The sequence below is a fragment of the Erpetoichthys calabaricus genome, chromosome 3, assembly GCF_900747795.2.
Source record: "Erpetoichthys calabaricus chromosome 3, fErpCal1.3, whole genome shotgun sequence".
Classification (NCBI taxonomy): domain Eukaryota; kingdom Metazoa; phylum Chordata; class Cladistia; order Polypteriformes; family Polypteridae; genus Erpetoichthys; species Erpetoichthys calabaricus.
Window position 1 is genome coordinate 120,450,541 of NC_041396.2, and position 13,566 is coordinate 120,464,106.

The following is a 13,566-nucleotide window of genomic DNA, read 5'->3' on the forward strand; positions in this document are numbered from 1 at the left end:
TTAGAAATAAGAGGTGTATGATTTGTTTGTGCTATGATTTGGTCTCAGCCATATATGGAAGCACTGGCATACAAATACAATGCTTGGGCATTCCTTCTCAATCTGCATGATTTTGCTCACTTGAAGTTAATGCACTTGAAGTAAAAGCAATGGACTGGCCCTTTTGCATGAAACAACAGCCCAGACTGTATTGGCTTGTTTCACTTTGGATGGTAACTGGATTAGACACATCATAATATTGGGAAACTGCAGTTAAGAAGACAAGCTTCTTAATCTCTTGCACAGCTGCTTTATGTTTGGGAAGCCGGTGCCAAATAGCTTCCTTACACAAGAGTTTTCTTAGGGGATACACACTTTTGAAAGGCATGGTAAGAACTTGCTCAAGTATGTGATGAAACCCACAAATCACTGTACAGTTTTTGCATCTGTTGGAGCTGGCATTTCAATGATTGCCTGCAATTTTTCTGCATCAGGTTTTAAGCAACTGGATGACAAAATGTGTCTGAAAGAGAACTTCGTGCACTTTAAAGTGCAACTTCTGAATGTTAAGCCTCAGACTTAACTTTCTGCATTACTCCATGAAGGCAAGCAACTTTGCATCATGATTTTTATAAGCCTTGTCATCAGTATCACCACAACCAACAATGAGGATGTCATCTCCTATTGGTTACACACCCTGTAGCCCATCCAACAACTCATGCTGCTTGTGTTGGTAGACTTCTGGTGCAACACTCATGCGGAAAGGAAGCATCAGCCACTTTTTATGGCCCCAGGGTGTCCAAAATGTGGTCATGAAACTACTTTCCTCGTCAAGCTTACTGGGATGCAGTTTAGCTCTGTGTGCTAATCTCATTTTGTCCTTAAAACAAATAACATCACAAGTGGCGCCAGAATCTAACTGGCATTGCTATGGTTTCTTGTGAAGCTGCAGTGTAACAAACCATTTCTTACCTCTAGTGCCCATAGTGCTAATGTTCTTAGTAGAATAAATATTATTTGTACTGCTGCTTGCTTGGTTTTTCTGGATCAATGGTAAAAAGTTTCCTTTCCTCTTGCTGTTCAGGCACGCTCTAGCAAAGTGGCTGGCTGTCCAACATAAATTGCACGCCTTTCCTTATGCTGGACAGTGTTCCTTCCTACATCCATGTGAACTGCTGCAGTATTTGCATGTTGGGCAATCTGTAGCAGAGCCTGATAATTGATCTGCTTGCTTTGCTGCAGTGATTTGTAGCAGCCTCCTAGAAATTTGCTTGCTTTTAGGTGGCATTAACACTACCCATGGTGGGGTTTGTTCAACTCATCAACCTAAGTCTCATATCAGTAACTCTACTGAACAACATGTCTCCACTGCCATGGCCAGGGTGAGATCTCTCTCTCTCTCTTAGTAACTGCTTGCAGGTTGCTTCATTTGCTATACCTACCACTATTTTATCACAGAAAAGTCCATCTCTGTCATCTCATTCTCACAGGTGGCAGATTTTTCTTTTAACCATGTAAGTAAACTATCAAATGGCTCCCCTCCCCCCTGTTTGCAACTACCAAATGCGTAGCATTCATGAATCATGCTCTTTATAGGTTTAATGTATCCCTCCAATGCTTTCACTAATGTATTACTTTTGTCTGGTCCGCTGCTGAAAGACTCAGATTATGCTTGGTGCCCATGATACTCGGCAAAGTAGCTGCTTGAATTGTGGTGTCCTTTGTAATAAGCTCAATAGGAATGGCATAATCTTTGAATTCTGATATGAATACATCTCAGTTTGCACCTAAGTCACCACTCATTTTAATTGCAGCAGAAAGCAGAATGTGTGTAGCCATGGCCGCAGATGAGTGAAGGATAGTTATTGAACTAATCATTTGAACTGATTTGCAGTGGTGAAACCTTTGTCTTTGCTTAGGATGCTAAAGAAAACCAGTTCCTTCTTAGTCATCGGAATTATGTGGTTAGACTTCTGCCACCATGTTTCTCATGTTAATAATGACAATAGCCAGGAATTCAATTCAAAGCTGGTTGTGTTGTATGCTGTTGGATAAATACACTGAATGAACATGTCGGTGCCAACTCGTACTAATGACATCACCATGTGCTGCACTAGCCTGCCAGCTAGTATCTCTAACTTTTATCGTGAATAAAAAGGAACGTAACGAAGCACTTGAAAGAATGTACTCCACTCTGAAAGATATACAAACCAGTTTGACAGAAATAAGCAATAGGCTGAATGAATTATGCAAAGTGTTAAAAATTGTGGCAAATGCTAAGTAATTTACCAAATACCTGTACTCAGTTAATTTGTATTTTCAGAATTTCTAATGCAATAAGACATCTTTACCTTAGAGTCGTATTATTCGGTGATGTGTTATAATTGCTGCTACACTGGGGTTTTCTTCAGCTGGCTTTTCAAGTATTGGGTGTGGGTCAGGTTCATTTGGCATATTAGGAAGTCAACAGCCCTCCTTCATTGCTATATTGTGTAAAACACAGAAGGCTAATATTATTTAGCACACTTTTTCAGGTGAATGTAAGAAAGTGCCACCCTTTGTATCCAAGCACAGCCATTGTGCCTTCAAAATTACTTTGGTGCACTCGATAACAGCCCATGCTGTTGCATTTGCTTTATTAGAGACCAGTTCCTGTGGTGTTTGTAGGTTGTTTAGGGGTGTCATAAGCCATGTCTTCAATGGTTAACCCCTGTCCCTTATGGATATAAACAGTCAGCCTTTTTATAAATCTCAAATAAATACAATTTAATCTATAGGAGAAACTTTTACTCTTACCAAGAAGCCCAGCTGTTTTGCACAGCTCATTGTTCTAGACACGTGCCAATGGAACTAAGCTGCAGAACAAACCTGTAGTGTGTACCACGGGGACATCAGGCAGCAACACTGAACAGCAGACATTTTGTATCACATATAAGCTGCACGTTGATAGAATGGAAGTGTTTTCTATTCACATATGCAAACGCGTCATTGGATGGATCTTTGATGCATACATGTGTGTGGTCTGTTGCACCAATAACTCTGGGTAGGTTGGCCAGCTCATAAAACACTTCACTAACTTCCACTTGTCTTTCCCCACCATATAAGAGCTGGATATAATCACGCATTAGTGTTAATATGCCATTAAGTATTCCAGTTAGTATACAGCTCATAGATGACTGAGAAATCCCAGACCTGTCTACAATCTCCCACTGAAATGTCCCTGTAGCCAATAAGCAAGGTGTCAACAGTACTTGCATATGTATAGGTATGCCACAGCTTCTTATTGCTGCTCTTCAGAATAGGATCTATAATACAGCATAAATACACCAGAATGGGTCTAGGTAGACTAAAGCGACTAATCATCCATTCATCATTCTCTGCCAACACATCAGCGTGATCCCAGAATCTGCACTGTCCTCAGTGCACTCTGGGCAAATTCTTGCAGTAGAGTTAGATCAGCCATTGTTACATTCAATCAGATCAGGTTCGTATCAATGCCCTTTCATGGGAAAATAAACTTGAATTAGGTTGCAGACCTCAGTGATGTGTTTACTAAGAAACAAAACAAAATGCTGGTGTTGTTAAATAATCATCAAACTAGTAGCTACTGTAATTTGACAGAGATTTCAATGAAGGATGTGATATCTTGTCATTTGTAATTTGCATTTCATTTAATGATTTAAAAAGTGTTTTTTTAAATCATTCATATATCATGCCTTTTATTATTTACTCATACATTAAGGTTGATCCTGACCATGTGCAAGATTTGTTTGTTTTTACGAACAGACAGTCCTTACTCAAATATTGATAAACAACAGATTTTCTCTCTATGGACACTTTACGAACAAATTCATTCTGCTCATATGTTATGAAAAAGACCCAGTGTCTCCAATCTTCTACAATACCCTTCTCAAGCTCCATTTTGTTGAAAGAGAGTAATGAATGTCAGGTAAACGAAGTGACATAAACATGCAATCAGTGGAGCTCTTGAATTGTAATTTTTGGGCCAAGGCAGAGAATGTTGGCAAAGAATGTTGGCAGAGAATGATGAATGGATGATTAGTCGCTTATAGATATTACTAGGGGGCTCCGCCCGCTGCTCGCCAACCCCTGGCGTTGGGGCATGACAAAGAGTGAGATGTATGAATTAGATATAGAATAGTGTGCAGGTTTGGTTGATGCCTATATAAATACAAAATTGAGTGTTTGGCATAGAGTAATGTTTTATTGGAATATTTCTCTGTATACAACATTAGTAGTAAAGATGGTGTCTTGTCTTTGAATGAGTCTTCCTTGGCATGGATCATTTTTAATTTTAACTTTAATGTGAGATGAACGTCGAACACATGAGAAGGCAAAATAAAGTTGTGCATGTCCAAAAACGGGTTCAGAGAGGTAGATGCCAACCTTGTCCATGGTTTGTCCTTGCGATTTGTTGCTGGTCATGGCAAATGCAGGTTTAATGGGGAACTGTCGGTGTTTCAATGTAAAAGGTAACTCTAGGTCAGAACTCGTAAGGTCAATTCCAAGAATGAGAACAGTATTGTTAGCATGTGAATCTGAAAGAACTGTTGCTTGAATAACATCGTGTGTTATGGTGTTGATGACTAAACCGTGTGCCATTGTATAAACCCTGTTTAGTGTTAAGGTTTCTTAATAGCATGATTATTGTTCCGTTTTTAAGGGTAAGGTTGTGTTGTGGTCATTCGTCCGGGTTAATAGTGTTCAAATATTCTAATGGGAAATTCAGATGTTCATTGTCGTCATCAGAGTCAACTTTGTCAGAGCTTAGAAAGAGCCGTGTCTCTCCAGGAAGTAATGAAATGATCTGGTTATTAATGTGATTAACATTAATATTTTTTGGACATAATATAGTGCGTTGTGTTAACCACATATGCGAAAGCAGTATGGGCCATTGCCTTTTGGTGTCCTGTTATGTTCTCTGGTAGATGCAAAAGCAAATGAACTATTGTAGGATCTAATGTAGTTCATAAAGTTTTTACTTTCAGGCACATCCTTAGTTAGAAGCTTCTGTAGATATTCAGGATATGAATGTAAAGGAGGCAGTCTAATCTGCCCCTTTTGACAACAACGTGTAAATTCATTATTTGTATTGCCAGTTGTTTCTTCTGTGAAGTTAAGTGAATGACAATGATTGCAAATGACATTCATTAATCCCAATGAATTTTCCTCAATAGTGGACTCATTACTGAAAGCGTTATCAGCCAACTGGCGTAAGCGTTTAGCAGACGTCTGGTGTTGATGTCTGCGACGGGCATGTTTTGCTTGTGGTGTTTGAGTGCCGCGTTGTTGCATGTCCATTATTTGTGACGCGCTATTTTTGATTTTTAATTGATTCGCCTCCGCTTTGCGCAAAGTCCGTTTCACTCTACGTCGTGCATTGTTTGTATCGTGCCTTGTCCGTTTTTGTATGTCGGTCAGTTGAGCTTTCTGCTTTTTGAGTCCTGCTTGCTTGTTTTCTGGCCGGTCATATGCGCGTTGCTTTGCTCCCTTTTTTGTATGTCTGAGACGCAAGCTCTTTCTTTTGAAATCGTGCTTGTTTTGATGCAGCACTTTGAGACGCGCGCTGTATGCATCTACGTTCAATGTGTCTGTTGATTTGGGCACGTCTCTGTAACGGGGTTACTTGAGCTTTGCGTTTTTTGATCCGAGACATTTTTTCTCACGTATTTTCCGAAGCGCATTGTATGCGCCGCCGTGTATTCTTTTTGTTTCATTCGTGTTCGTGTGTTTGGTTCCGTTATCCGATCCGAATAGTTTTGTACCCGTGACCGTGTATGCATGACTTGTTTGTTCCTCAGCGTGCGAAATATGGATAAGTATTTAGTAGGATCGTACTCACTGTTAATATGGAGCCTTTTCTCCAGTTGAACGGTTAATAGTGCTTTATTTTAATGAGATCCACCTATGCTGCCTAGTGTGAAGGTTTTGAGATGACGTATGTTTAATATGGACGTTTCCTTTAGATATGTGGCTTTGGGTGTCACTTCTTATTGATTGGGGGGGGGGGGGTGTGTGGGTGAGGATTGTTGTTGAGCGAGCGTCTTCTTTCGTTTTGTGTTCCAGGGGCTTGTTGAATCCCCCTCTTTGTGTGTGTCCCGTCCGTTGCTTGTAGGGTGGTTTTGTGTTCTTTTTTTTTTGTGTTCCAGGGGCTTGTTAAATCCCCCTCTTGGTGTGTATCCCGTCCGCCCTTTCTTGCGCCTGCGCAGTACGTCTTTTTGCAGCTACGGCCCATGGCCGGATGTGCCTGCGTCCATCATCCGGTTTAGCATTCTCGGTTAGTAATATGGATAGATCCTATTCTGAAGAGCAGCAATAAGAAGAAATGTGTGTGTTTTTACATTATAATGGTTTTAAGGATAAAACAGTCTTCATTGTAATTAGGTTTTTTTTTAACATTAGTTCTATTGGAAATTTCCAGGACCAAAAAAATTGTTTAAACAGAATTTTACCTGTACTCAAATTACATGAGGTGGTACAATTTAAGATGCACCGTAAACTAAGAAATGTTAATGAAGGCCCTTCTATAATGTATACATCTATATATTATAGCCCAATCTCAGTCATCTTATTCTTAATGCTTTTGGATATGGTACTACACATCTTTTCAGTGACTATCCTCTCATTCAGAAGGTCATTGAGTTCTTTTGTCAAAGAAACCTTGCTTGCAACAGTCCACTTTCTAAATTTGGTATTGTAAAATGCCACTGATGCAAAAAAACCCTGCATAACCATATCAAACACTGAAATTTAAATAGACTATGTCAGATACTTCACCTTAGTTCACTAATCTAGCTGTTTTCCAACAGAGTTTAATAGCTTTGGATCTTCCCATCATGAATCCTTGTTGATTGTTATTTATTATATATCATTGCAAGTAGTCTTGTAATCTATTTATAATAATAATAATAATACATTTTATTTATTCTACCTTTCTAAACACTCTAGGATACTGAACAATAGATAAAACACACATTATAAACAAAACTAAAAATGCAAATATTAAAACCAGACAGACCAATTATAATCAAAGAGAAAAAGCAGTCTTAAATAGATGAGTTTTAAGTTTAGATTTGAAAAGTGAGAATGAATCAATATTTCTAAGCTCAAATGGTAATGAGTTCCAAAGCTGGGGAGCAGAGCAACTGAATGCTCTGCTCCCAATGGTCGTAAGATGGACAAAGGGGACAGTCAAGTAGATGGAAGAAGAGGATTTAAGGGTGCGGGAGGGAATGGCAACATGGAGTTGGTCGGACAGATATGGAGAGGCAAGGTTGTGGATAGCCTTAAAAGTTAACAGAAGAATTTTGAATTGAATGCGGAACTTAACCAGAAGCAAGTGAAGCTGCTGCAAGACTGGAGTGATATGGTGAATAGAGGAGGGTTCTAGTAATGATATGGGCAGCTGAATTCTGGACCAGTTGAAGCTTATAAAGAGATTTGTGAGAAAGACCAAAGAAAATGGAACTGCAATAATCCAAACGAGAGATGACAAGGCTATGAACAAGGATAGCAGTTGTATGGGGAGTAAGGGAGAGGGAAATACAATTAATGTTACACAGGTGTAAATATGCAGACCGGGAGATGTTATTGATGTTGACACCCAGACTTTTAAATTGTGGGGAAGGAGAAACAGAGGAATTATTAATAACAAATGAAAAATGATCAGTTTTGGATAATGTTGATTTTGCATCAATGAGGAGAACCTCAGTTTTGTCACTATTTAATTTAAGAAAATTTGAAGAAAACCAGGATTTAATTTCTGCTATGCAGTCAATAAGGAGGAGGGTGGAAAGGAAAAAGTAGGTTTGCTAGTGAGGTAAAGCACTGGGTTAATCAGTGTAACAGTGGAAGTTAATTTTATATTTACGAAAGATATTGTCGAGGGGAAGGAGGTAAATATTGAAAAGGAGGGGCCCCAGGACAGAGCCCTGGGGCACACCTGAAGTAACAGAAGTGGGTGGTATATGAAAGTTTTAAGCTAAACAAACAGTGCGGCCTGAGAGGTAGGATCTGAACCAATCAGTGTGGCCTGAGAGGTAGGATCTGAACCAATATAGTGGAGTGTGGGTAATGCCAATTGAAGATAATCTATTGAGAAGAGTAGTGTGACAAATAGTGTCAAAGCCTGCACACAGTTCAAGGAGGATGAGAATAGTGATTAAACCAGAATCAGCGGCCATAAGGAGGTCATTAGTAATTTTGATAAGTGCCATTTCTGTTCTGTGGAGGGGGCGAAAATCAAGTTCATACAGATTATTTTGAGATAAATGAGAATGAAGTTGAATAGCCACTATTTTTTCAAGAATTTTGGAAATAAAGGGTAGACTAGAAAAAGGATGAAAATTACTGAAATTAGTAGGATTGGCACCAGGTTTTTCCAGTATTGGGGTTATTGTAGCAGTTTTAAAAGATGAAGGAACAGTTCCAGTGGTGAAAGATGAGTGAATTATAGCTGAAATAAGAGGAACCAAAGAAGGGAGGCAGACTTTAACCAGAATTGAGGGAAGGGGATCCAGTTGACAGGTGGATGGCTTAGACATACAGACGAGATCTGAGATGTCTGAAAAAGTAAGAAGCTGAAAAGAGGAAAATGAATGAGAAGGTGGATGAAATTCAAATGAAGTACTGGTGGAATCCGTACCAAGAGACTGGTGTATCCTCTGTATTTCTGTTTATAATTTGCACTAATTTTACAAGTAGAAAAAGTAAGGCTTATTGACCTTTAATGTTCCTTTTTGTAATTCATTTTGCTTCCCTTCTTGTGGACTTGTGAATCCTCACCAACAGTGCTGAAATGAATACCAAACTTCCATCCATCCATCCATCCATCCATTGTCTCCCGCTTATCCGAGGTCGGGTCGCGGGGTCAGCAGCTTGAGCAGAGATGCCCAGACTTCCCTCTCCCCGGCCACTTCTTCTAGCTCTTCCGGGAGAATCCCAAGGCGTTCCCAGGCCAGTCGAGAGACATAGTCCCTCCAACGTGTCCTGGGTCTTCCCCGGGGCCTCCTCCCAGTTAGACGTGCCCGGAACACCTCACCAGGGAGGTGTCCAGGAGGCATCCTGATCAGATGCCCGAGCCACCTCATCTGACTCCTTTCGATGCGGAGGAGCAGCAGCTCTACTCTGAGCCCCTCCCGGATGACTGAGCTTCTCACCCTATCTTTGAGGGAAAGCCCAGACACCCTGCGGAGGAAACTCATTTCAGCCGCTTGTATTCGCGATCTCGTTCTTTCGGTCACTACCCATAGTTCATGACCATAGGTGAGGGTAGGAACATAGATCGAGTGGTAAATTGAGAGCTTCGCCTTGCGGCTCAGCTCCTTTTTCACCACGACAGACCGATGCAGAGCCCGCATTAATGCGGATGCCGCACCGTTCTGCCTGTCGATCTCATGCTCCATTCTTCCCTCACTCGTGAACAAGACCCCGAGATACTTGAACTCCTCCACTTGGGGCAGGATCTCGCTACCAACCCTGAGAGGGCACTCACCCTTTTCCGGCTGAGGACCATGGTCTCGGATTTGGAGGTGCTGATTCTCATCCCAGCCGCTTCACACTCGGCTGCGAACCGATCCAGAGAGAGCTGAAGATCACGGCCTGATGAAGCAAACAGGACAACATCATCTGCAAAAAGCAGTGACCCAATCCTGAGCCCACCAAACCGGACCCGCTCAACGCCCTGGCTGTGCCTAGAAATTCTGTCCATAAAAGTTATGAACAGAATCGGTGACAAAGGGCAGCCCTGGCGGAGTCCAACTCTCACTGGAAACGGGTTCGACTTACTGCCGGCAATGCGGACCAGCTCTGGCACCGATCGTACAGGGACCGAACAGCCCTTATCAGGGGGGTCGATACCCCATACTCTCGGAGTACCCCCCACAGGATTCCCCGAGGGACACGGTCGAATGCCTTTTCCAAGTCCACAAAACACATGTAGACTGGTTGGGCAAACTCCCATGCACCCTCCAGGACCCTGCAATGGGTATAGAGCTGGTCCACTGTTCCGCGACCAGGACAAAAACCACACTGTTCCTCCTGAATCCAAGGCTCGACTATCCGACGGACCCTCCTCTCCAGGACCCCTGAATAGACTTTTCCAGGGAGGCTGAGGAGTGTGATCCCTCTGTAGTTGGAACACACCCTCCGATCCCCCTTCTGAAAGAGGGGGACCACCACCCCGGTCTGCCAATCCAGAGGTACTGTCCCTGATGTCCATGCGATGTTGCAGAGGCGTGTCAGCCAAGACAGTCCTACAACATCCAGAGCCTTGAGGAACTCCGGGCGTATCTCATCCACCCCCGGGGCCCTGCCACCAAGGAGTTTTTTGACCACCTCGGTGACCTCAGTCCCAGAGATGGGGGAGCCCACCTCTGAGTCCCCAGGCTCTGCTTCTTCATTGGAAGGCATGTTAATGGGATTGAGGAGGTCTTCGAAGTACTCCCCCCACCGACCCACAACGTCCCGAGTCGAGGTCAGCAGCGCACCATCCCCACCATATACAGTGTTGACACTGCACTGCTTCCCCTTCCTGAGACGCCAGATGGTGGACCAGAATCTCTTCGAAGCCGTCCGAAAGTCGTTCTCCATGGCCTCCCCAAACTCCTCCCACGCCCGAGTTTTTGCCTCAGCAACCACCAAAGCCGCATTCCGCTTGGCCTGCCGGTACCTATCAGCTGCCTCCAGGGTCCCACAGGACAAAAGGGTCCTGTAGGACTCCTTCTTCAGCTTGACGGCATCCTTCACCGCCGGTGTCCACCAACGGGTTCGGAGATTGCCGCCACGACAGGCACCGACCACCTTACGGCCACAGCTCCGGTCAGCTGCCTCAACAATAGAGGCACGGAACATGGCCCATTCGGACTCAATGTCCCCCACCTCCCTCGGGATGTGGTCGAAGTTCTGCCGGAGGTGGGAGTTGAAGCTACTTCTGACAGGGGGCTCTGCCAGACGTTCCCAGCAGACCCTCACAACACGTTTGGGCCTACCACGCCTGACCGGCATCCTCCCCCACCATCGAAGCCAACTCACCACCAGGTGGTGATCAGTTGACAGCTCCGCCCCCTCTTCACCCGAGTGTCCAAGACATGTGGCCGCAAGTCCGACGACACGACCACAAAGTCGATCATCGAACTGAGGCCTAGGGTGTCCTGGTGCCAAGTGCACATATGAACACCCCTATGCTTGAACATGGTGTTCGTTATGGACAATCCGTGACGAGCACAGAAGTCCAATAACAAAACACCGCTCGGGTTCAGATCGGGGGAGCCATTCCTCCCAATCACGCCCTTCCAGGTCTCACTGTCATTGCCCACGTGAGCATTGAAGTCTCCCAGCAGAACGAGGGAGTCCCCAGAAGGTATGCCCTCTAGCACCCCATCCAGGGACTCCAAAAAGGGTGGGTACTCCGAACTGCTGTTCGGTGCATACGCACAAACAATAGTTAGGACCTGTCCCCCCACCCGAAGGCGAAGGGAGGCTACCCTCTCTTCCACCGGGGTAATACCAAACTTCAAAGTCGAAAATTGTTGCAGAAATATAAAACCAGAAAAAGCTTTTATAAAAATGTTTTTTGAATGTGAAAAAGAAGAACAGCAAAAGGTGTCTTTCATCCATAAACATGGATAGGAAACACATCAAAAGCCAACTTTTTGTTCCTTTGCATCATAACGTTCAAGTTCACTATCTCTAAGGATTCACTCCTAACAACTGCAAAATGCATCCTTGTGACGGTGCAGGTCAGCTCCTGGCTCCCTCTTCTTATATGGGAGCCTCTTGAACTCAACACTATTGATAACGTAACCGAGATGAGCTTGGCAGATGAGGACAAAAAATAGTGTAAAAGTGATCAGTGCTTTTTTTTTTTTTTTTTTTTTTTTTAAAAAAGAAGTGTTCAAAAAGTGCAGTGCTCAGAAAATAGTTCAATAAATAACCCATAAAAAGGTACATCAGTGGAGGTTAAAATAAGAATAAATAAATCCATTAAAATGAGGTTAAAATCAACTGGCAGGAAACTGTCTTTACTATAAAGCCTTCTTTTTCACTGGCGGCTCACCTGCTTATCCCATACAGGCGTTGCAGCAGAGGAGTAACCCTTCTGACACATGCGGCTGACCTTCCTCAAGTCCAGGTCCCTGCCGTCCCATGGCTATGGCCTGGCTCCCTCTCTGGACCTAGGCTTGGGACCCCAACAGCCATGGCGCTCACGTTGGAGCTCTCCTCCCAAGCCTCCTCGACCCCTGCTGCCTTCCCAGTCTTCCACGGTGAGTCACTCCTCTTAGTGCACATTGATCTGGCTCCCCGAGTTGCTCAGCCAGAGTGATCACTCTTTCAGCCCCCTGGTCATCAGCCCCTCGCGCCGAGACTGCTCCCTTCTGCTCTCTCATACTGGATCCTTCCATGTCCTTTATTCTCTCTTTCTTTCTCCCTTTAACCTCCATCTTTTCTTTTTTTGATTTTCCCCTCTCGCACTCATACTTCCCTTATAAAATGGTACAGCTGGGCAATCAGCAGCTCCCAGTGTCGCAGATAATCCTACACCTGTGCAGTAAGTGTAGGGCTGTCTGTTTCCGTATCGCACACAGGAACCATTCGCCATGCTACCACACCCCCCCACATGAAGATGCAAAATGCAGCGATTTATTAAAAATGCCAGACAGCCACAGACCTCACTTTACCACAATCCTAACAGTGGTTACTCAAAATAGTGGCATCCATCATGAATAAATATACAACTACAATTAAAATTAATACATTACACAATGTAGCAAACGACTAAAAATGTGAACGAATTCCTGGACTCACAAACCTCCAAACTTGACAGTCAACATGATAGGTCATTATGGATTAGCCTACTATCACACACACTTATTAAACACACACATACAGAAAAAATCTAATGGTACTCACACCTAAGTACTGATTATGAGTGATGACTGCACAGCCTATCACCCCTCAGTGCTCCATATATGGACTCATTAGCTTTGGCCTGAGTGAATCACATAGGTGTCCTCTATACACTAGAGGTTGATACACCTTGATTAAATTAAATGGTGCATTACTCACTACTGTGCTGCTCACTACTGGAGTTGTCCATCCTCAGCTGGAAGCACAGTGGGGAAAATAAGTGGCTTTCTGCCCACACCAGCTGCATTATATTATCTTAATTATCTCTAACATAAGATTAAATATGGATTACACATAAAACAAAAAGAACCTTGCAAAAAATACATAGTATAATGAACTACTAAAGCATAAATAATAAATTCTCAAAGTGTTGCTCTGTATGAAACAAATTCTAGAGTTCACATACAGTTCATCATAGCTCTTCTGGGCAAAATTTGCAGCAAAAAGCATTCTGCTATGGCCTTCCAAGCAAAATGTCTGCAATCCTAAAGCGGCACCTTTAGCTTGTCAGGACAATAACCAAAACAGCAGAAAGAGTGGACTAGAAATCAAGATGAACCTGAGAATGAAAATGATAAAAAGCCAAGAAAAAACACAAAATTAACCATATGTAACATATCAGAATACTTTCTACATTCCAAGAAAACATTTGCAAATCCA